A 24,113-nucleotide genomic window follows, 5' to 3' on the forward strand; every position below is an offset into this window, starting at 1 on the left:
TTGTTGTGTCCCACAGATTTTGAACCGTTGTGTTTTCATTATCATTTGTTTCCATGAATTTTTTCAATTCTTCTTTAATTTCCTGGTTGACCCATTCCTTCTTTAGAAGGATGCTGTTTAGTCTCCATGTATTTGGGTTCTTTCCAAATTTCCTCTTGTTATTGAGTTCTAGCTTCAGAGCATTGTGGTCTGAAAATATGCAGGGAATGATCCCAATCTTTTGATACCGGTTGAGACTTGATTTAGGACCAAGAATGTGATCTATTCTGGAGAATGTTCCATGTGCACTAGAGAAGAATGTGTATTCTGTTGCTTTGGGATGAAATGTTCTGAATAGATCTGTGATGTCCATCTGGTCCAGTGTGTCATTTAAGGCCTTGATTTCCTTGTTGATCTTTTGCTTGGATGATCTGTCCATTTCAGTGAGGGGAGTGTTAAAATCCCCTACTATTATTGTATTATTGTCGATGTGTTTCTTTGATTTTGTTATTAATTGGCTTATATAGTTGGCTGCTCCCACATTAGGGGCATAGATATTTAAAATTGTTAGATCTTCTTGTTGGACAGATTCTTTGAGTATGATATAGTGTCCTTCCTCATCTCTTATTATAGTCTTTGGCTTAAAATCTAATTGATCTGATATAAGGATTGCCACTCCTGCTTTCTTCTGATGTCCATTAGCATGGTACATTGTTTTCCACCCCCTCACTTTAAATCTGGAGGTGTCTTCGGGTTTAAAATGAGTTTCTAGTAGGCAACATATAGCTGGGTTTTGTTTTTTTATCATTCTTATACCCTGTGTCTTTTGATTGGGGCATTTAGCCCATTAACATTCAGGGTAAGTATTGAGAGATATGAATTTAGTGCCATTGTATTGCCTGTAAGGTGACTGTTATTGTATATTGTCTCTGTTTCTTTCTGATCTACTACTTTGAGGGTCTCTCTTTGCTTAGAGGACCCCTTTCAATATTTCCTATAGAGCTGGTTTGGTGTTTGCAAATTCTCTCAGTTTTTGTTTGTCCTGGAAGCTTTTAATCTCTCCTTCTATTTTCAATGATAGCCTAGCTGGATATAGTATTCTTGGCTGCATGTTTTTCTCATTTAGTACTCTGAATATATCGTGCCAGCTCTTTCTGGCCTGCCAGGTCTCTGTGGATAAGTCTGCTGCCAATCTAATATTTTTACCATTGTACATTACAGACTTCTTTTCCTGGGCTGCTTTCAGGATTTTTTCTTTGTCACTAAGACTTGTCAATTTTACTATTAGGTGACGGGGTGTGGACCTATTCTTATTGATTTTGAGGGGGGTTCTCTGAACCTCCGGGATTTTGATGCTTGTTCCCTTTGCCATATTGGGGAAATTCTCTCCATTAATTCTCTCCAATAGACCTTCTACTCCCCTCTCTCTTTCTTCTTCTTCTGAAATCCCAATTATTCTAATGTTGTTTCGTCTCATGGTGTCACTTATCTCTCGAATTCTCCCCTCGTGGTCCAGTAGCTGTTTGTCCCTCTTTTGCTCAGCTTCTTTATTCTCTGTCATTTGGTCTTCTATATTGCTAATTCTTTCTTCTGCCTCATATCCTAGCAGTGAGAGCCTCCATTTTTGATTGCACCTCATTAATAGCTTTTTTGATTTCAACTTGGCTAGATTTTAGTTCTTTTATTTCTCCAGAAAGGGCTTTTATAACTCCTGAGAGGGTTTCTCTAAAATCTTCCATGCCTTTTTCAAGCCTGGCTAGAACCTTGAGACTCGTCATTCTGAACTCTAGATCTGACATATTACCAATGTCTGTATTGATTAGGTCCCTAGCCTTTTGTACTGCCTCTTGTTCTTTTTTTGTGGTGAATTTTTCCACCTTGTCATTTTGTCCAGATAAGAGTGTATGAAGAAGCAAGTAAAATACTAAAAGTATTTGTTTCCTGGGGCAACAACCCCAGGAAAATATGCTTTAGCCAAATCAGAAGAGATCCCAAATCGTGAGAGGGGAGAAAGGGGATAAAAAGAGATTCAGAAAGAAAAAAAAAAAAAAAAAAGAAGGAAACAAAAAAAGAAAAACGAATAAAAAAGAAAAAATATAAAAAGAAAAAAAATACATATATATTAGATAAACTAGTCAAAAAACGTTAAAAAAGAAAAGGGTAAAAGTTAAAAAAAATTTAGCAGAAGAAGAGAAAAAAATTGAAAAAGAAAAAAAATTAAATTAACTGCAAGGCTAAAGAATCATGGGGAGAAAGCCATGAGTTCCCTGCTTTGCTTTCTCCTCCTCTGGAATTCCGCCGCTCTCCTTGGTATTGAAACTGCACTCCTTGGTAGGTGAACTTGGTCCTGCCTGGGTTTCTTGGTGATCTTCTGGGGGAGGGGCCTGTTGTAGTGATTCTCAAGCGTCTTTGCCCCAGGCGGAGTTGCACCGCCCTTACCCGGGGCTGGGCTGAGTAATCCGCTCGGGTTCACTTTCGGGAGCTTTTGTTCCCTGAGCGCTTTCCCTGGAGTTCCGGAGGGCGGGAATGAAGATGGCGGCCTCCTAGTCTCTTGCCCGGAGGAGCCGAGAGCCCGGGAACCCACTCCTCAGTGCGCTCTCAGAGAACAGCGCCCAATGACTCCCGTCACCCTGGCCTCTGGCCGCGCTCCGAGCTGACCAAGCCTGTGACCAGTTCAAGGTAACCCTGAGCTTAGAGCTCACTCTTCGGCTCTGTCTCTGTAGCCGGCTTCCCCGTTCTAATACCTGTAAGCTCTGCGACACTCAGACACCCCCGATCCTTCTGTGACCCTGCGGGACCTGAGGCCACACTGACCCTGCATGGGCTTCACCCCGGTTAAGCCTCTGGAGCGATGTCCCTCAGCGGAACAGACTTTTAAAAGTCCTGATTTTGTGCTCCGTTGCTCCGCCGCTTGCCGGGAGCCGGCCCCTCCCCCTGCGGTCTCTCTTCCCGTCGCTTTGGATTCACTTCTCCGCCAGTCCTACCTTTCAGAAAGTGGTTGATTTTCTGTTTCTAGAATTGCTGTTCTTCTTCTCTTCAATCTCCCGTTGGATTTGTAGGTGTTTGCAATCTTTAGATAAGCTATCTAGCTGATCTCCTGCTACCTGAAGTATTCTCAGCCTGCTACTTCTCCGCCATCTTGACTCCTCCTCCCATTAATCTAATTTTTACATTTGCAGGATTATTATGCTTTTAATTATCATCTTATGATAAGTGGTAATATCTGCTAGGGCTTTCCTCATTTCACCAGTGCTATTTCCTTTTCAATTTATAAAAAAAACTTTAATCATTTATTATTTGAGTTTTATTTAAGGATCATTTTCTTTTTAAAAATTTTTTTTAACCTGGCAGGAATTATGGGTTTAGTTCAGTCAAAAAATGAACTTGGGTGAGAATTCCAGATTCCATTTATAAATGTGTCTAAGTATCCTTTCAAAAGTGGACTCTGTGAAGAGATGGTTATGTGAGAGAGGAGGAGAGAAATAAGGAGGCAGGATGGAGAGCTCCTGGTCACCCCTCAGCCAAAATTTACAACCTTGCCCTTTTAGCTAGCATTTTGGATTTCCAGAAAGCCTAGTTTGTTCTTTTTTCCTGCTTTCTTCTCTCTCTCACTGCCCCCCACTCTCTCTCCCTTCCTTGCTTTCCTTTCTTTTCTTTCTCTAGTTTTAAATTTTATCAAACATAGCTATAAAATTAAAGAGTCAACTAGTTCTATAAAACGAATGAACAATGAAAGTCTAATGAAAAAAGGTCAGGGGCGTCTGGGTGGCTCAGTCAGTTAAGCATCTGTCTTTGGCTCGGGACATGATCCTAAGATCCTGGGATCGAGCCCCATGTCAGCTCCCTGCTCAGTGGACAGTGTTTTCTCCCTCTCACTCTGCCTGCTGCTCCCCCTGCTTGTGTTCTCTCCCTCTGTCAAATAAATAAATAAAATCTTAAGAAAAAGGAAAAAAAAATCAGTCCCTTTCTGTTTCATGTCCCTCTCCCCCAAGGCAAATGTGTTTGCTCTACCTTTTCTTTATTGTGTTTACTATGTTTACTAATTCTTTTGGTATTTATATCTCTAAATAACATGCTTCTATTACTATTTTTTGATTTTTCCATTTTGGGCATTATCTGTTGATTTCCCTGTACAGAAGATGATGATTTAGTTCATTTTATCCCTTGCTGTCAGAGACATGCACCTCTCTTGTTCCTTCATCCAATCGTCCCGATACAGTTGAGTTAGATCAGTATTTAATAATTCTATGCTTAGGATTATGAACATGCTAATCACAGGAGAGCTATGTTTTATATCAGGATTACTCTCCTATAACTACATAATCTGTTTTTGCTTTCTTGGAGGTTAATTGTCTTGGCTCGTTGCTGTCGTCGTTGTTAGTTTAGTTTTATTTACACTTACAACCTATTCAATCCCAAATTGTCTAAATCTCCTCCCAAGAAATTTTGACCCATCAGTAATTGAGTTTCATCTTTCTTTCTTTCTTTTTTTTTTAAGATTTTATTTATTTATTTGACAGACAGAGATCACAGGTAGGCAGAGAGGCAGGCAGAGAGAAAGGAGGAAGCAGGCTCCCTGCTGAGCAGAGAGCCTGATGCAGAACTCGATCCCAGGACCCTGAGATGATGACCTGAGCCGAAGGCAGAGGCTTTAATCCACTGAGTCACCCAGGCGTTCCTGAGTTTCATCTTTCTGAAGAAATCTCTCATGTAACCTATTCACCTAATCTAGACAGATGGTCTTTCCAATCAAGTCAAGCTCTCATCTTGGAGTTTCCCTTGGCTGTTGTCCTGGCCTGCTCTCTGCCTCTCCTCTGTTGGATTTCAGGCTAGGATTCTATAGTCTGTGTCTTTTTTGCTTCACTTCCATGTTTTGTTGGAATGCATTCCCCAGTCTCTTCCCGAGAACGAACATAGGAACTTTTTTTTTTTTTTTGAGAATTTGTCTATCCGAACATGTTTTTATTCTACTTTATATTTGATTGACGGTTTTGCTGAGCTTAGAACTCTGGGTTGAAAATACATTTTCCTCAAAGGTTTAAAGGTATTGTTCCATTCTTTTTTTTTTAGCTTCCATTAGTGTCATTTAGAAGTCCGACGTGTCTTGACCCTTGATGCTTTGTAGGTGATCTGATTCTGTACCCACTCCTCACCACCACATGATGTCTTCTCTCTGAAATTCTTGTTATTCAGAATTTGAATTTAAAGTACTGGACCTCCAAATTCTTCATCTTCTCTTTATTATTATTATTTTTAAAAAGATTTTATTTATTTGAGAGAGAGAGAGAAAGAGAGAGAGGACGAGCTGGGGGAGGGACAGAGGCAGAAGGAGAAGCAGAATCCCCGCTGAGCAGGGATCCCCATATGGCTGGATCTCTGGACCCTGAGATTATGACCTGAGTGGAAGGCAGATGCTTAATCCACGGAGACACCCAGGCACCCCAATTCTGCTTATTATTTTAAACCTCTTTATTTCTTCCTTTACACTTTATGGAAAAGATCTCTCATTCTTCTGCCTGGAGAATATGGGTCTCTGAAGCAGCTACTGTGCTTCACAGTAGGTGCAAGAAGAGGGCTTGGAGGGCCACATTTCATATTAAAAAAAAAAAAAAACATTCTCCTCCTTCTCCTCTCTTCAGATAAGTAGCTTTCCCCTGGTATAGATTCAGAGTCTAGCCTGTACTCTCCTGCCAAGATGGGATGAGGGATCCTTCCCCTTCTTAAAAAGACTTAAACAAACTCAGTTGTTACTCCGTCATCACCTCCTTTTTCCTAGGTATTCAGCCTTTAATTCTGATTCCCAGGTATTTATCTCATGGTTGTTTCTTGGGCTTCTCCACTGTTAGCTTAGGATTCAACTTTTAAAATATCTGTTAGGTTCGTTATCCCTCATCCACTTGCTTTACAACTTCCAGAATTTTATTGTTGCTCTCTTCTCTCTGCTCTTTCTCCCTGTTGGTGTATGCCTTTGAGAAAGTTCTTTTAGTAGGAATTTGGAAGGGAGCAGGAATACTCTTCAATTTACATTTCATCCAGAATATAGAGGTTATCTTTAAAAATACAAATGTGTTTTCTAGAATGAGTGGTAAATTAAGGTACCATGTAAGAACAGTTTTTTCATCAAAATAACTATTATTGCCTTAAAAAGTAGAGACAGGAACATAGAACTGGGATGTTTAAGTGGACAAGTTTGGATTTGCCTGAGGGATGGGAGAGGGGAGGGTCATCTCTGATTGAAGGGCATGTCTAAAAGGAGGGCAGGATAAAATGGCCAGAGTGGAGTTTCTTTAGGCCAAGATAGAGGGAGGACAGTAAGTAAAAACCAAACAACTCAACATCATCTACAAATTTTCTGTTGATGTTCATGGAAAGTGTGTATGTTTACCATGAGGAGTAAAACCGTTAAGTACTACATTTGTTGAAAATTCACTCCCTGTGGGTCAGGCACCTTATTGAGCACCCCTTGAGGTTGGTAAGTGTTTTTCCAGTTTGCTCAGAGCTGGGAGTTCAACGCAGGTTTATTAGACTTTGCTTCCTCTTTTAAATACTAAACTATTATATCTTTGTGTCATAGTTGACACGAGTTATTGAAACTAAGAAACTTTTGGGCATTGCACAGAAAACCGAAGATGTATCTCCCTCATTATCTTCATAGTTCTGTCTTTAAGAGTGTCGAAAATCAGGAAGTTGCATATGTTGGTTTTGGTTTCAGCTCTGTCTGTACTTTAAATATATCAGAAACCTAATTAACATTTCTGAATTTTCATTTTTTTTCTTTAAAATTGCTTTCTATAAGCTTTTTGTTGGTGTTACTTATTTAAAAAATACTTTGAAAGGACTGAGACCACATCTTTTTTGCTCATTGAGCTAGTCTTATCCTCTTATATTGCCTGGCATACGGTAGGTTCTCACTAAATATCTGTTGAATAAACACATAAGTCTTTCTCATAGTAGCCCACGCAAACACATATGTCCTGATGGATGTGCACAGGAGCAGCAATCCCATAGCTTATTTTATGAGTGTTACTTAAAAGTTAGTTAACAGGGTGCCCAACTTGGTTTATAAAAATAAAATAAACCTAACATGCCATAATTTCTATGCTGTCATATATATTTTAGCTAATAAAATTGAGATATTTTAATATAATGCCAAAATCTAATAAACGTTCAATAGAAAGTTATGGTATTTAAAATTATATGCATTTTATGGTTGTTGGAATTAATCTATAGGGTGTTGACAATCTGCACATGGGGGAATAGATAAAATTATTCTTTAGCTGGAGACTTTTCTGCAACTTTGGACAGATTGGAATTTTTAAAAAGATTTTATTTATTTATCTGAGAGAGAGCAGGTGAGAGAGAGCACAAACAAGGGGAGTAGCAGGGAGAGGGAGAAGCGGACTCCCCGCTGAGCAGGACGCCTGATGCAGGGCTCCATCCCAGGACCCTGGGATCATGACCTGAGCTGAAGGCAGATACTTAACCAACGGAGCCTCCCAGGTGACTGACTGACAGGAATTTATCTATTGATTCCAATTATGAATGTTACCAATACCACTATAAAGATGTAACTTCCCTTTTATCCAAAATAGAAGCACCCACATAAGGGAAATTGTAAATTCTGTTAATATTAAAACGTTTATAAGATTACTTTTCAACACCTGAAGGTGTTGATTCTACATAGCACTAAACGGCACAACTGCTATGTGGGACGGGGTCAATGTGTAAGAAAATTGGTCAGCTCCTGCTTTTAAGTTTGTTACTTTTATTCTACAAGGAGCTGTTGTTTGTCTTTTTTGACAGTCATAATCAGAGATACTCACTCTGAAAAAGAAGTTTTCATTATAGAAGAGTTTGTTTCCTTGGCCCTGCTTCATACAGTAAATAAAAAACATCCAACCCATACTTTGTTGTGCTTCAGAGTGAATATAGGCCATTAATATTCTGTCCCCTGAGTAATTTAATAATGTAGAAACTGGTAATAGAATAGTTGTGTGGTGTTAGAGGATCATTTTAGATCATATGGTCTGTACATGTTTCTTAAGTGGTAGTCCTTGTAGTATTTTGAATAAATTACCTAGTGAACTGATTATGGATGACAGTGTACAAAATAACTCCTAATACCATGTTTGTAAAATACCGTAAGATATATGGAGTGCTTTTACATGCATCACTTACATCATTTAATGATCTCCTCCATACCCACCTTCCCCTAAAAAGACCCTTATGAGATAGGTGGTGTCATTACCATTTTACAGGTGAGTAACCTGCCATTCCAAGTCCTGAGAACTTTTGCTCAACTTTATACAGCTGGAGATGGAAGTAGGGATAAGTGCTCTGGCAGTTAGCTGAGCGCCCTCTCTCCTATACCACGTTTGCTTTCAAGACTCACGTCAGCTAGCTGACGGGCAAGGTTTCTTCCCTCCGTGGTCCTGTATGTAACTGGAAAGCAAAACAGAGCCCACCACTACTAACAAGAAAACTTTACTAGTGGAGTGGGGAATAGGGCTTACCTTCATGAGACCTGTATGAGGGAGCTCCTCAGTGGATGTTTCTGAACTAAATTTGTTAATCTGCTCCCCAAAGAAAACCTGGTCACTGATTTTATAAACACTGAATCTTGAAGATAGCAGTCCTCAGACGGACGTAGCATCTTAAAACTCTTCTGCCATCTCTGGGATATGTGGAATTGGGGTCACCATTTTGAGATTCTTAAATATGAAAGCAAAAGTGAAGGATTCTCTTCCTTTTTAGAACTTCCTTCTTTTTTACAAGTTGTTTTCATTGTTCCTGATTTCACCTGCATATAAATGTTCATGGTAGAAAGTACAGTGGGATATGCCCTCTAGGCCTGTCTCCCTGAGGGGCTCTCTGTCAGGCCTCTGGCTGGAAGAAACCCCAGACAACTCCTGTGGTTTACTGTGGAACAATTCTATATTTTGCAATGCCAGGATCAGTTCTGACTGTGGTCTCTTAATTATTCACAACCTTATAAGATAGAAAAGAGTCTGGATTGATTGTCTTATATAGTTATTATAAATAGTAGTATTAGATGATGTGAAAGTTTTACTCTCTATATAAAACAATTCTGTATGATTTGATTCCTCTTCCTCCTCTTTCTTCTTTAAAAAAGAGCATGTGTTGGGACACTTGCGTGGCTCAGTCGATTAAGTGTCTGCCTTTGGCTCAGGTCAGGATCCCAGAGTCATGGGATCCAGCCCCGCCTCAGGCTCCCTGCTCAGGTGAGAGCCTGCTTCTCCCTCTGGCTGCTGTTCCCCCTCCTTGTGCGCTCTCTCTCTCTCTGACAAATAAATAAAATCTTTTAAATAAATAAAAATAAAAAAGATCATGTGTTGCTTTTGTACTCAGAAAAAAAGGGATTTTATAATGAAGAAATTGAAACAAAAATTATTTAAACCCCCAAATATGGGTGAGATGGGTAATAAATTGGTGGTATATTAGCAAATGCACTGTTTACGCGAATAGTTGCTGAATATCCCTTGTTTCTTTTTCTTTTTCTTTTTCTTTTTCTTTTTTTTTTTTTTTGAGTGAATTAAAAATCACGAGGATGGGACGCCTGGGTGGCTCAGTTGGTTAAGCAGCTGCCTTCGGCTCAGGTCATGATCCCAGCGTCCTGGGATCGAGTCCCACATCGGGCTCCTTGCTCAGCAGGGAGCCTGCTTCTCCCTCTGCCTCTGCCTGCCATTCTGTCTGCCTGTGCTCGCTCTCTCTCCCTCTCTCTCTGACAAATAAATAAAATCTTTAAAAAAAAAAAATCACGAGGAAGCAATAACAGGGTATAAGAGAGCTTACTCTGCCAGGCACTCTTTGAAGACCCGTAGGTGGATTATCTTATTTCATTCTCTACCGTCTCAATACCATCTGTCATTCTCAATACCATCCCAGAAGGCATTTATACTTGGGGAAGGTAGAGAGAAGAAACGTGACATAGCAGAGGTTTGAAAAGCACTCATCTATTAGGCATTGCCCTCTCTTACTCCTGGGAACCCTGAAAGTGAAGCAGTACAGGCTAGACCCATTGGTGGCAGAGCTGGCCCAAAACTTAGCCACTCTCCTAACATTTCCCTGAGCATATGCAGAATCTGAAGCAGATTCTACAACCCTGAAAAGAAGTATCCTGATTGCCTTTAACACCCTGAGAGGTTAATAGGGCCATAATCAATTTCTGCTGTTTCTTCAAAACCTAGTTCACATCCTTCTAATTTTTATGCTTTTTTAGTATGATAGCAGGAAACATCTCCGGCCCAGTCCTGGATGACAGAGGAAGGTGTGGAATATGGCAGTGGAGTCATGTTTGGAAGTTGCATTTTGTCTGCCCAGTGTTCTTTATCTTGGCGATCTGAATGACAGACTTATGATACACTTAAAACCGTCCACCTCCATTTCAAAACTGGCTCTTCAAGTTCTCAGAACCTCTTGTCAGACTGAAACTCAACCATGGTTAAAAGTGCTGTGTCTTTGTGCTGTCCTGTCCCCACCACTCAAGAACTCTTACTTAGCACGCTGCATTACTAAACAGTTTCTGGCCTTTCTTGTGGAGGCTGCTTGTGTGTGAGATAATCTTTTTTTAGCATCTTTTTTTTTTTTTTTCCTCTCTTTACTCTGATTATGACCACAATCTTCAAAAGGAAAGGAAGGCTGTCCTCAGACATGCTAAAAAACACATACTCCTTTTTTGTGTATGCTTTATATTAATGTTTGCATACAATATAAACGAGATATTATAAATGCACACTGCATTAAAATCCAAGTATGTAAGGGAGCCGTGATCATCAAGTAGGTGACCTGCAGCATTACGACAGTCTTTTGGTACATACTGCTTCTGTGTGTGTGTGTGTGTGTTTACTTTCCTTCCAAAAAATCAGTTTTATTACTTTATTTTTTAAAATTTTTAATTTATTTTTAAAATTTAAATTCAATTAATTAATATAATGTATTATTTGTTTCAGGGGTACAGGTCTGTGATTCACCAATCTTACATAATACCCAGTGTTCATTACATCACGTGCCCTCCTTAATGCCCATCACTCCGTTACCCCATCCCCCAACCCTTCCAGCAGCCCTCAGTTTGTTTCCTAAAATTAAGAGTCTCTTATTGTTTGTCTCCCTCTCTGGTTTCGTCTTGTTTCATCTTTTCTTTTCTTTTCCTATGATCTTCTGCCTTGTTTCTTAAATTCCACATATCAGTGAGATCATATGATAATTGTCTTTGAGAGAGAGATCACAAGTAGGCAGAGGGGCAGGCAGAGAGAGAGGGGAAGCAGGCTCCCCGCCAAGCAGAGAGCCCAATGCGGGACTCGATCCTAGGACCCTGGGATCGTGACCCGAACTGAAGGCAGAGGCCCAACCCACTGAGCCACCCAGGCGCCCTATGTTTGTGTTTTTAAATCACAAGTGAAAAACTTTCATTCTAAATGCCTGAGCATTTACTTTAAAAATTATGATTTATCCATGATTCGTGTCATTCTCTCAGTTCCTCTTTTTTTTTTTTTTTTAAAGATTTTATTTATTTATTTGACAGACAGAAATCACAAGTAGGCAGAGAGGCAGACAGAGAGAGAGGGGGAAGCAGGCTCTCCACTGAGCAGAGAGCCCAATGCAGGGCTCGATCCCAGGACCCTGAGATCATGAACTGAGCCGAAGGCAGAGGCTTAATCCACTGAGCCACCCAGGCGCCCCTCAGTTCCTCTTTAAAGAAGGATACTTACTATAGGGTACAGAGAAACCTAAAGAGGGGAATGTCAGTCAGCTTTATCAGCATAACAAACTACCCCCCCAAATCATACTCTCATTTCTCACAGGTATGAGGATTAAATGAGGTAATTCATGTAAAGCTTCTACAATGGTATGTGGTGGAAAGCAAGTACTGGGTGTTTCTTCTACTTGGCTCAGCTGAACTCAGTCATACTGCAATGGTGGGTAACCTGAGGGCTGCCTCTGTCTCCATGTGGTCCTAACCCTCCAGGAGGCTTAACCTGAGCCTCCACGTAATGGTTTCAGAGTTTGCAGCAGTAAGAGAGGACTTGCCCCAATGCACTGTGCTCCTCAAGCCTCTGCTTGCATCCTGATTTCTATTGTCTTCTTGGTCAAAGCAAGTTTCCCAGCCACGCCCAGATTCAGAGGGGAGAGAAATTGACACAACTTCTTGCTCAGAGTTACAGCTGAGAATCTGTGGCCCTTTTTGTGCAGTTAAGTATAGTCTGCCTCCCGCAAAGTGTATTCACATTTCTGCCATGTTCCCCTCCATCCTGGGATTCCCAGGAGTCTCATTATGACATCAGCTTCTAAGTCCAGAGGCTCCTCCAGGATCCGTATCCCTTCTGGACACTTCTGGGACTCCTCAGACCTAGCTCTTTGCATGTGGATGCTCTTGATCCTAAGACGAAGAACAATGAAAAAAACAAAACAAAACAGTTATCTCCCCTTGCACACATAGAATTATGAAATAGGGAAAGGACAACCAAAAGACATAACCTATTAAAATAAAAACACATTAACAGGTTATAAGTAACATCATGGTTCCATGGCAATTCTATCCAGGTCGGTGTTGCTGGTACCCCCGCTCCTGGGCCAGGGGGTGATTGATTAGGACCCAGTTCTGCGTCTCAGGACTGGTTCACAGGTTCCTATTTCTCTGCTGCTCCTGGCTCCACCTTCTGAAACATTCCTCTTTTCCTGTAAGAAATGACTTATTTCTACTTCCAAATAGCTTCTTTAGCCTACTTCCTGCTCATAGGAAAGCAGGCACCCAGAGACCTCTTTTCTTCTGAATAATTTCTGTCTTGCCTTTGTGCTTATGAGGAAAATTCTCTTTAAAACCTTGTGGATTTCCTAAGAATCCCATAGACCCCCTGCCCCTAAAACTCACGTCCACATTTTTTTTCAAGACAGACCTCTACTTTGGGCCAAATGTCACGCTGCCATGAGATCACATGTTTAGGTGTCTCAGAGCCCCTTTTGCCCTGCTGAGAAGGTCTGTGAGGCACCACATTAAATGTTACCAAGGTCTTTATACTGAGGCCATTTTTTTTTCCTATAAAAATATTTTCTTCCAACTGAGGAAACTGAAGGTAAACAGTTCTATTTTCCAATCTTGCACATTCTGGCTCTTCCCTATCTTCTCTGCATAACGCTTATGAACTAGATCACTCAGGTTTTAGCACACCGCTCTCTTGCAGAACCTTATATGCAGCTAGAAGCACTCAACGAACACCTTCCGCCTTCTGCCTGGAGACCTCCGCAGCTGGATCCAGCCTTCACTGTGGGCATTTTCAAGACACTGTCTTGCTGTTACATAATACGGTTTCCCTTTCCTCCAAATGCTTCATAGTTTCCTCATCACTTTCTCCACCTCCACTCACATTTTGCCTGCCATTTTCCCAGTTTTTGCTCCTAGCTACCTCACTGCTTTTCACCTGCTCTCTGGTCTCAAAGTCGTGGCTGAATGTTTCAGGTTTTGCGGCATGCTACTTCTAGCAGCAGTTTCTGGATCAGTTAGTTTCTGCTGCGTTGTGCCTTCCAAGACACTCGCATTATCACTTTTTTTCTCACATCATCATATCAGGTGATGTCCCATTGGCCAAAGCAAGTCCCCTGGCCATACTCCAATTCAAGGAGTTGGAAAACAGTCTATACCTCTTGAGGGGAAGAACTGCGAAGAATGTGTAGTGAATTTTTCTTTCAAACTTCCCCAGAAGAGTATGTACAAATCTGGGGAGGAAGAATGGGGGCACTTGGGAGGCCAGGTCAAGAAAATAGGATGTGAACTGATGGTCATCACATTATGGAAATAATCTAACAATTTGATGTTTTTATAGTTCGGAGACTGTGAGGTGCCAAAAAGTAAAATTAATAGCAGTTGCTTATCGAGGTTCCTCTATTAAAGTTCTAATATATACCAGGTTTATGAAAATGCTTTACATATATTAGTATCTTTTTGCTATAAGTGGAAATTTCTCTTCCGTAAGAATTTTTCCCTTCGAATAGCCATCCCTTTACCATTATTTGTAGGGTACTTAAATATAATGAGCTTCTCTTTCTCTGTCTTTAGAATTAAGGCATGGATGCAAGATAATCACTAGTCTTTCTGCTTCTCTGATGTAATTATTGGGTTGATTGAAAAGAGAACCAATAAATAACTTTCCCTTACCCATCTGATTTCTATTCCCATTGAAATAGAAGGAAAAAATAGAGGCCAAACCGTTACCTTTGTCACCAATAAAGACAAGGTTGAAGGAAGTGGCTTCATTGATGGGGAACTGTGCTTTATGTCCCTGAACCTTGAGTTAGATGGACATACCCTCCCCATCAGCTGACCTCTCCACTCCCACCCAGGAGCACAGCGGAGGAGAACATGGGTTCTCAGGGGTAAGCCACCTTTCAAAAGGAAGAGGAAAGAAGAGGCTGGGCTATCATGGGCAGTTTCTCCTTGTAGATTCACCAATCAAGTAAGCAACTCTGTGCTCTTTGGCAGGAGGAAGTGGGGAGAGAGGTCGACAGGGAGGGAAATGTCAGAGTGGTAACAAATGTTTCTTCTTAGCAATGCGTACACCACACACCCTCAAGTCTTCACACAGCTTCAGCGCAGGATTGAGTGGACAGAACATGAACATAGGATCTGGACAGATGTGGGCTTAGATCCCAGCCTTCTTACTTACTAATGGAATGGATTGGATACAGAACTTAAATTTTCTGGGATCCAATTATTAGTCAATTGAAAATTTTGTCTCACGAAGTTATTATAAAGGTTATTGATGGATTGTGTATCAATCAGTTGTCTGGTACAGGGACTGGCTTAAATCAGACACTCGGTTTGTCACCGACATCAGTTTTTCCTTCCCTGCTTTACTTAGTAGGTTTTATTACAGAGGGTTGTTGATCAACATGCAGTTTACCATGATTAAATTCTTGGCTTTTATCTAATTTCTTACTAATTTCTGCTGCAACCTGTGAAGAGAATGAGAGGAATATCCGTAGCTGGGAATAACTGAGGTAAGGTTTGAAATTTTTTTTTTTTAAAGATTTTTTTTTTTTTAATTTATTTGACAGAGAGAGATCACAAGTAGGCAGAGAGGCAGGCAGAGAGAGAGGAAGGGAAGCAGGCTCCCTGCTGAGCAGAGAGCCCGATGCGGGACTTGATCCCAGGACCCCGAGATCATGACCTGAGCCGAAGGCAGCGGCTTAACCCACTGAGCCACCCAGGCGCCCAAGGTTTGAAATTTTAACCCTGAGGCAAGAGAAGCATTTGAAAACAAAGTGTATCACCACACAGTTCAGAGATGTTAATAATGACAGTCTGAGTCACCAATAAACTGTAAAGGCTTCTCTTTAAAGAATGGAGTACATCGATACGTTTTAGAAGAGGATTTCCAGCAAAAATGAGTGAACCCCTTTCCTATTTGAAGGGAGAAGATTCAGTTAGGCAAAGGTCAATTCCATGGAAAAACCTGCAGTGATGACATTGGATAACAGATTCTTCTGCATTTATGTAAAAATTGTCAGTTAGAAATAATAATTTTTTCCTTGAATAATTGAAGAGGAGTAAGCAACCAACAGGATTAGAATCAGTGGCTCACAGGACTTTGTCTCAGAGAAAGAGGAACAGGAAAAAAATATCTACAGATTCCTTGGGTTGGTCCTTAATTATGAGTTGGGAAAGAAAAGGTCATTAATGATTCTTGAAAACTCTATTGATTACTCTATTGATTTCCCCTTTTTAAGAAACTACCCTGTGGGATACATGTAAAATATGAAAGTTTAATCGAAGTCATATTGCGTTGAACATTTATTCCCCACGATGTTTTTTTTTTTTTTCTACAAAGATTTCTTCTATATTTTCCAGTCATGTGAAATGTTTGTTTCACATTCAAGGGAAACCCAAATCAGATGTAGAATACAGCAACTGGTTTTGTTTGTAAATCCACATACAGATAAGAGTGGAAAAACTTGTACAGATGATCAGACCTTGACCCTGGAACTCTATTGTCTTTACTCTCTCCCTTACCAAGCTCATTCATTAGCCTTTCCTCTGTTACCTCTTCTCTGCTCCCGACTGTAAAATTTCTATTCCCAAGAATCAGTGCTTGGTCATTTCAACAGTTGGGTCAATTCTAACTACAGTGACTCTTTTTTATAAGAGAATTATCTGTGAACATTAATTCTGTGGACTTTTGGCAAGTTGTAATGAGTTAATCCTCCTGTCTGATAGAGTAACAGAGCTTCTAATAATGAAAGCATTGTAGTGGGGAATGCAGGGGAAACTCTGAAGTGAGGAAATTATTATGAAATAGAAGGTAATTGTTCTAATGGTGCCAAGGTTTTCATGTGTTCATTCAGACCTGAGTTATTAGATGCTAATAATTGTTGCAGATATAAAACTCAATTGGGGAAGAGTATGGTCTGAATGCTTGGGTTCGTCAAAATTCACATGTTGAAATCCTAACCCCCAATAGGTCTTTGGAAAGCAGTTAAGTCATGAGGGTGGACGCTCATGAATGGGATGGTGCCTTTATAAAGGAGGTCCCAGAGAGCATGCTTGTTCCTACTGCATTGTGAGGATACAGGGAGAAGACAACCATTCATAAACTGGGAAGCTAGCCACCACCAGACACAGAACCCAACCATGCTGGCACCCTGATCTCAGACTTCCAGCCTCCAGAGCTATAAGAAATAACTTTCTGCTGTTTATACCTGCTTGTGGTATGTTATAGCAGCTCAAATGCACTCAGACAGGGATTATTTCCTAGAAGATTAAAGATGTCTTTCTTTCTTTTTCTTTTTGAATTTTTTAAAAATTCTAGTTAGTAAGCATGCAGTGCAATATTGATTTCAGGAGTAGAATTCAGCAACTCATTGCTTACATACAATACCCAGTGCTCATCATAAGTGCCCTCCTGAATGCCCATCACCCATCTAGTCCATCCCCCACACACCTCCCTCCATCAGCCCTCAGTTTGTTTTCTCTCTTTTAGAGTCTCTTATGATTTGGTTCCCTTTCTCTCTCCACCCCCATATGTTTATCTGTTTTGTTTCTTAAATTCCACATATGAGTGAAGTCATATGGTATTTGTCTTTCTCTGACAGACTTATTTTGGTTAATACATAATACACTCTAGTTCCATCTGTATTGTTACAAATGGCAAGATTTCATCCTTTTTGATAGCTGAATAATGTTCCAATATATGTTACATATGTATTTTATATATAAATATATGTTTATATGTATTTATTTTTATATGTTATATATATTTACATATATAAAATATGTAATTTTATATATAATATATAACAAAATAAAAACATGTCATATATTTTTATATATTATTTTCTAAAAGATTTTATTTATTTATTTGAGAGAGAGACAGTGAGAGTATGAGAGAGGAGAAGGTCAGAGGGAGAAGCAGACTCGTGTGGAACTGGGATCCCAATGCAGGACTCGATCCCTGTACTCTGGGATCACGACCTGAGCTGAAGGCAGTTGCTTAGCCAACTGAGCCATCCAGGCACCCTATTTTATATATTATTTATATATATGTATAAATGTGTGTATATATACACACACATAGAGAGAGAGAGAGTGATTAAAAAGTGGAGACTATTTGCCCTTTTAAATTAGATTCCCCAAAAATGCTTTGGAAAGACTCTTGGCTTTGCTTTAGTGAAGAGGGGAAGAAACATTTATTATTATTTCTTCTAGCTTCAGACTTTTATGATTAGAATCCATCTCAAATAACACTCCTCAGACTCTCATGTTACGCTTTGAGTGAACTGCAAAAAATTAAACCACTAAATGTGTTCTTGCCAGTGTACTTTGGATCCAACACAGCTTCTGTTTCGGATCTTTTAAATTAACCTTTGCAGTAGTAAGAAGATAAGTCTTTTTAGGAACTCCTATTTTAGCCTGTAATTTTCAGAAGTTCAAAGAAGGATTTTTACCTCTTAGATGTGTTATTTTTTAAATCAAGACATAGAGCCGAATGCCAGGTTTTACTCATTTGAGTGAAATTGTTTGTGAATCTGAATCAACCTGTTTGGGACAGTACACTTGTCGCCTGCTAAGCGTTATGCTCCTGTGTTGTGTCCTGGAAAGTAACTGCTGACTTACCACAGCATAGGACCTATGGGACTTCCTGGCCCCACCGACTGGGCAGGAGGGTCAAGAAGGGCAACCACACAGGGCTGTGCAGACTGGGCCCAGTACAAGACACCACAAAGATGAGAGAGACTGGAAGTCCATCCCGTGCCCAGTTTGCCAGACGCTGTGCCCTGGTGCAGGGCTGTATCACTCAGAGAAAGGGGCACCTTTCTAGCATTCACCATAATGTCATATGGTCCCTACACACAGGCTCATTAAGATGCCATATGGACTAGTGGTGGATTTAGACATAAAGACACATTCTGATTTGTAATCATCATTTTATGTTTATAAGACTTAATATATGGTTATAAAATCAGGACCTAGGACATACAGATTATATGACCTGAAAATGGACACTTCATTATTGAAGTAAGGGAGTAATTACTCAAAAGTCCTTATTTGGAACTGTCTATCATGGGGCAGGATATTTTTAGTTTCCTTAATAGTTGATAATGTTATACAAAGCCTATGTGTGCATGTGTATGTCTCCCTCTCTCTCTAAATATGTTCTTTTTTTAGTTCTCATTGAAACAAGAATCCTAAACTATCTGAACTCAAATAAAGAGGAATAAAGTCTCTAAAGACATTTCTTTGTCTTAAGTACAGAAAGGAAGCTCCTTCCATCCTTTTGAATTTGTTCCCCTCCTGTAATCTACAAGCTGATTTTGGTAATAAACCTCACATGATTGGCACATTGCCTTGCATTGAACTGTGTATCTCCAAGTCTGAAGTTTCTCACTACTTGTAAAGAATACTTCAACACATTGCTGTGAAAAAAGGAAAGGTTTTGTTTTCTGGAAATAGGCAAAATTTACTTAGTGTATGTATTGCTTAATGTATAATAATATATAGATTACATAAAGACCTCCTTTTAAAAAATTTTTTTTATTTACTTGACAGAGAGAGATCACAAGTAGGCAGAGAGGCAGGCAGAGAGAGAGGAGGAAGCAGGTTCCCTGCTGAGCAGCAATGCGATCATGACCTGAGCCAAAGGTAGAGGCTTTAACCCACTGAGCCACCCAGGCGCCCCTAAAGAACTCCTTCTAAATTAGTTCCTTCTTTAAAGACCTTATCTCCAAATACATTCGCATTCTGAGGTGCTGGGGTTACGGCTTCAATACATGAATTTGGGTGGGTGATATAATTCAGCCCGTAACAATGCATGAACAGTTTTGTTCTTGTTCCCCTCAGTAGGCAAAAATTCCTGTTGTATGATCAGAGATATGGCCATGTGCTCTGTTTACGACTGGTTCCCTTACAAGCAAGTAGGAACATTCATGGTGGTTCTTTGTAGCATCCAGTATGTAGGTTCTTTGTGTATCATAACCCCCACTCATTGACCTTCTGAGGTATGTACAAACCTGCCTTCTGAATCTTTTCCTGTCTTTCCGAATCTTTCCCTGTCAAGTTTGTTCATCACTCAACCTGAGGACTGTTGTAAGTTGTCCAGAACTGCATTGTGTTTATGAATCAGAAGGTATCATGATAATTATCTATGGAATGGGTCACAAGTTTGGGTGTGCACTGAAATCACCTGAGGATCATCTTAGAAGTCCTGAGCTGGAAACTCTATGGGCTCAAGCATCGGTAGTGTTTGCAGCTTTCTAGAAGATTCTCTTGCCTCCTAAAGTCTGAGAACCCCTGAGCTACCATCACTTCTCTGTTCCTGTATTTTTTGGTACATAAAATCTAATTGCCCAATGAAAGTAGGCTTATGTAATTTCCCCTTCCTTCCCTGTGGGACCTTGTTCTCAGGACACATGATATGCATGCCTGAAAAGGAAAGTACAAGACCGAAGCAGATTTCTGGTTGTTGGTCATAAAATTTCAGTTGAATTCTTCATCTCCACATGACTCAAAGCAGGATTTATTTTAGCAACTTTATGAATACAATTTATTTGAATAACTTTATGAATAAATTTATAAATTTATGAATACAAAAAATGTATTACATTATTCTTTATCATAGCGAGATAGGATGGTCGATAGAATTGTTTCATTTTCTTTCTCATTTATCATAGTTTCCTTTTAAAGATCTCACAGTACAGAATCAGGCTACTGGAAGTGTCAGTTAATTTGATGTTCTTTCAGGGCCTGCTTCTATATTTTGGTATAACTACATTTTAACCTTTTGGGCAACATTCTTCGAAATAGCAGCTTCGTGGTTCACTTTTTTTCCTCTATTTTTTAAATTTACATGTTATTTTTTTCCCCAACTTTTTATTTACGTTTCAGTCAGTTAACATACATGTAATATTAGTTTCAGATGTAGAATTTAGTGATTCATCACTTACATACAATACCCAGGGCTCATCACAAGTGTCCTCTTTTTTTTTTTTTTTTAAGATTTTATTTATTTGTCAGAGAGAGAGGAGAGCGAGCGAGCACAGGCAGACAGAATGGCAGGCAGAGGCAGAGGGAGAAGCAGGCTCCCCGCCAAACAAGGAGCCCGATGTGGGACTCGATCCCAGGACGCTGGGATCATGACCTGAGCCGAAGGCAGCTGCTTAACCAACTGAGCCACCCAGGCGTCCCCACAAGTGTCCTCTTTTATACCCATCACTCACTTAACCCAACCCCCCTGCCCACCTCCCCTCCAGCAACTCTCAGTTTGTTCCCTATAGTTAAGAGTCTGTTTCTTGGGGGTGCCTGGGTGGCTTGGTTGGTTGAGCATCAGACTCTTGATTTTGGCTCAGGTCATGATCTCAGGGTCCTGAGCCCTGCATAGAGCTCTGCAGAGCTCTGCATCGGGCTTCCTGCTCAGTGGGGAGCTTCCTGCTTCCTCAGTGGGCTTCCTGCTCTTTTTCCCTCTCCCTCCACCCTTCACCCCTGCCTGCATGCTCGTTCTCTTTTTCTGTCTCTCAGATAAATAAAACCTTAAAAAAAAGTTTATTATAGAGTTTAAATACTAACCCTTTATCAGATATGACATTTGCAAATAGCTTCTTTCATTCCATAGGTTGCCTTTTAGTTTTGTTGATTGTTTTCTTCTCTGAGCAGAAGCATTTTATTTTGATCAAGTCCCAATAGTTTATTTTTGTTGTTGTTTCCCTTGCGTCAGGAGACATATCTTGGTAGAAGTTGCTATGCCTCATGTCAGAGTTTACTGCCTGTGTTCTTCTCTAGGATTTTGATGGATTCCTCTTTTTGTTGAACTTCTGTTGTAGTTTTCCTAATGCTTGCTCCCTGGCTACCAGGAGCCATCTGGGTCCATGGGACCAACTCAGTCTGGGGTAGGTTGAGCCAAGAAAGGTTGGTAGGAAGGCAAAGTAAAGGCCACATTCTTGTCTATACCTCCATGGAGAATCTTTAATTCCCTACACTGTTCCTTTCATTCTCCTCACTTAATTATGGACTTGAGCCTTCAGATGAGCATAGGCCTTCACTTGATTTAGGATCCATGCCTTTATGGTTTTCAGGTCTTGAGAAGGACTGATTATCTCTGAACAACTTCTTCCAAGGCCATTTTCTGTATGATTGATATGTGTTTTTCTGCTCATATTATGAATGAGATGATCCCCCCAAATAGCTTTTTTGTGGCTTTAGAGGAGCAATAAAGAGCATGGGACCTGTCTAGGACTAGTGGGAGACCAGCAAACAGATTTCTAATATGTTGTGTGTGGTGCTTTACCTTAAGAACCCATTCATCACCTTCCATTGTAGTGCCTCCTAAGTCATGGCCAAGAAGCAAGGATGACACCTATTCTTAACCTGGTTCATCAAAATATACCCATTCTCTGTACCATCTACCTGTTGCATAGTAGAATATACTGGATACTAACTTAAGCAGATGGATACAGTTCAACTCCGTACCATCTAACTAATGTACTTTGTCCAGGTCACATAAGGTTGTTAACTGATTGCAACACGTATGTCTTAAAGAAGGGCCTTAAGAAATTAGTCCTTTAAGGGGCGCCTGGGTGGCTCAGTGGGTTAAGCCTCTGCCTTCGGCTCAGGTCATGATCCCAGGGTCCTGGGATCGAGCCCCGCATTGGGCTCTCTGCTCCGCAGGGAGCCTGCCTCCACCTCTCTCTCTCTCCCTGCCTCTCTGCCTACTTGTGATCTCTGTCTGTCAAATAAATTAAAAAAAAAATTTTTAAAAAAAAGAAATTAGTCCTTTAAGCAAATAATATTTATAGTTTTATGGGATTGTATTTAATTATAAAATCTACATGGGCATCATAAAAACTTTGGAAAATACAGAAAAGCACATGGAAGGAATTAAAAACATTTATAATTCTACAATTTGAAGAAACCAACTATTAACCTTTTGATGTATATTGTTCACGTCCTTGTTCTAGGATGTATGTGTAGTAGCGTTTCACATCTCCTTCTCTTTACCTAGTTTTTCTACCTAAGATGGTATTTATACTTTCCTACCATCAGATAGCCTTCTAAACTGTGCTGATTTAGCAGATAATACCTCATTTTTGCACACTTAAAATATTTCTGAATTTCTGTAAAAAGAGCAAGGTGATGGAAATTTTTTTTTAAGGTGATGGAAATATTTACAGCAAGGGGCTTCACACACTCCTGCATAAATTTTTAGAATAAATGTGCAAGGGGCAAAACAAATAGACATTTTAAAAGCTTGTGATACATATTGCTAAAAAAGATTCTATCACTCTGCTCTCCTACCAGCATTTTTTCAGAGTTCCCAGAATCCTCACCAATTTTCAAACATTATTATTATTATCATCATCATCATCATCATCATCATCATTATTATTATTTTAAATCCTGGCTACTTGGTGGGTGAAAAAAAATTGCAGTGCTTAAAATTTTATATTATATATTTTATATTAAATTTTTAATGGTGAAGTCCTTCATGACTCACTTTTATATATTTACCAAAGAAGTTTTGTGTAGTGGTTAAGTACGGCTGCTCTGGGGCCCAAGTGTTCCCTTCCGGGCAACCATGGGTAAGCTCTTTTATCTCCCTGTGTTCGCGTACCAGCTCTGATAATGGCGATACTTACTTCATGGAGTCCGTATGAAGATTAAAGAGGGTATCACATGACAAGTGCCTAGAAAGCACTTGGTATTACAGTAAGCACCTGGTCCATATCAGTTACTCTTACGTTCTCTAGCATTTAGGTTTCTTCATGTATGTGTTGCTTTTTCATTGTCTTTATTTGGGCAAGTGGTTTTGTTTTTGTTTTGTTCTATCACGAGGTTTTAGTGTATTAAGTACGTTAACCCACTACCTGCATATATATTGTAATTTCCCCCAATTTATGGTTTGCCTTTAAGTTTTGTTCAAGGTGTGGACATTTTGGGTATCAGGAAATTCAGGCTAGGGGATGGCATAGTTTTGGTCCAGCCTGGGTCTTTTTTCTGCCCCTCGGCTCTCCCTGTAGGAGAGTTACATCCTTATCACTGGGAAGGTCCGGTTTTGATTCTTGTCACCAGATAGCAGAAATGGCATTTGGAAGCAGGATATTAAAAATCATTATCTTGGAATAAAACTTCAGCTTAATTTATGTAAATAATGATGATAGCAGATGACAGGTCATGGATAATATTTCACCACTTCCCAATTATGACTAAATCCAACTCGTCAGCATTCTATAGTGAGATAAAATTAATTTCTTCAACTTGAAAGAAGCTTTGAATTTGAGATCAAGATCCCTCATAGATTGAGTGTCCATTAAGTGCTACTACATTTTCCTTCTTTTCTGCAAATGACACAGTAGGAGGATAATCTTTGTAGCCACAAAATCTTGTGCACAGGGGGAACATGTTCAGTTTTTTGGCATTTACATGTGCTACTAAAAATGAAAGTTTTTCACTTCCCTGGAAAAAATGTGGACATAGAGAACATTATTTTCCCTTGCTATGTAGCAATGAATTAGAACCACCCTTGCGAAAACACGGAAATTCTGCTAAGCTGCCAACTTGTTTAAAAAATTCATTCAAAGTACAAATATTGCAGACAACACCTGAATGTGTACATTAACACACAGTTCCGATATGA

The 24,113-nt window shown here is 39.9% G+C and overlaps 1 protein-coding gene across 3 annotated transcripts in view; it reads left to right on the forward strand.

Annotated features, from left to right (window-relative positions):
- The window catches only part of STX11 (syntaxin 11), a 53,263-nt gene that overhangs the window by 25,131 nt on the left and 4,019 nt on the right, over window positions 1-24,113 (forward strand). The window contains exon 1 of one of the 3 annotated variants that reach the window (XM_047734020.1): window positions 14,343-14,367. The exons of the other annotated variants lie outside the window; for them this stretch is intronic. The gene's annotated coding sequence lies outside the window, so the exon portion shown is untranslated. Of the gene's footprint in view, window positions 1-14,342; window positions 14,368-24,113 lie in introns of those variants that run through there. 3 annotated transcript variants of the gene reach the window in all.

The sequence above is a fragment of the Lutra lutra genome, chromosome 6 (genome assembly GCF_902655055.1).
Source record: "Lutra lutra chromosome 6, mLutLut1.2, whole genome shotgun sequence".
In the NCBI taxonomy this organism is placed as follows: Eukaryota; Metazoa; Chordata; class Mammalia; order Carnivora; family Mustelidae; genus Lutra; species Lutra lutra.